The following is a 1,272-nucleotide window of genomic DNA, read 5'->3' as shown; positions in this document are numbered from 1 at the left end:
CAGCAGGGTGGGTCACCAACAGTCAGCAGCTCAGGAGCTTAGTGAAGCAGGCCCGGATGGGATATCCAACTCAAGCAATGCAAGACTACAGAATCCACCAACTTCAAGCACAGGTGATGTACACACCAGCAGCATGGCAATGCAGATCTCGAAGGAACCTCAAGCTTTAGTGAAACATGATCCATGGGTTGGCTTGTCCCACTGGTAGTTTAGCTCACAAGTTGAGGCAGAGAACTAACTAAAGCAGCCGCACACTGGTCCCATCACCAGAGAGCAAGAGAGAGAGGGGCAGGGCCATTTATCTCTTTGCCCTGCAATCAAACTGCAACCTGATTAATCCCACATGTTATTATTGGTCAGGTTGGCACAATAAACATACCTATCACAAGAGTGAAGATACTGGGGTAAATTATTTAATCAAATGCATATCTGGTTAAGTGTGTTTGAAGAATCTATTTCATTCTTGTATACACACACATATATTTTTCTTTTTGCCACATTTTGTTATTGAAATTATATTTGAAAGATAATGCCTAAGGATCAAAACCAAGTACCTATTAGATTGTTCCTACTATCCACAAGAAGCTGCTGTGCTTCTTCCATGTGGACGTTGTTGGTTCTCAGTTAAGTGGCCGCTTGTTTGTCTTCAACCTTTAAGACTCCAGATGCTATATCTTTTGATAGCCAGGCACCATCAGCTGTGTTCACCACATTTGCTTATGCACCCATTTTGTCTTCAGCGATCATGTCAGGAAGGTGGGCATCACAGAATGCTAGGTTAATAGAACAAAGTGTTCTTGTGTTGAGGGAGTACTTGAGTAGAGGCCCAGTGTTCGTCTGCTACCTTAATACTTAACATATAAATATATGTGCATGGATTTGTTTCCCTATTGTTATATATAAATATATTTAAATATGTACATACCTGTACTTAGACCTCTATAAATGCCCTTTGCCTCCTAGTTTTTTCCTCTATTTCCTTTTGCTTTCCTCTTGTCCCACTATCATGTTCAGCCTTCATTCAGGCTCCAGTAATTCCTCTCAGTTACATTACCCTTGATCAAGTCGTACCAGGCATCCTACACCCTCCTCACCATCGATTTTAGATCACTTTTTTTTCTTTTCCTTTTTTTCTTTTTTTTTTGCATTTATTTTTTCTTTTCTTTTTTAACATTTTTTTAGGGGCTCATACAACTGTTATCCCAATCCATACACACATCAGTTGTGTAAAGCACATTTGTACATCGTTTCTCAAAACATTTTCTCTCCATT

Source organism: Echinops telfairi, unplaced genomic scaffold (genome assembly GCF_000313985.2).
Source record: "Echinops telfairi isolate 266 unplaced genomic scaffold, ASM31398v2 ScPeMD7_2;HRSCAF=8, whole genome shotgun sequence".
Lineage (NCBI taxonomy): Eukaryota > Metazoa > Chordata > Mammalia > Afrosoricida > Tenrecidae > Echinops > Echinops telfairi.
This window is presented reverse-complemented; position numbering follows the sequence as displayed.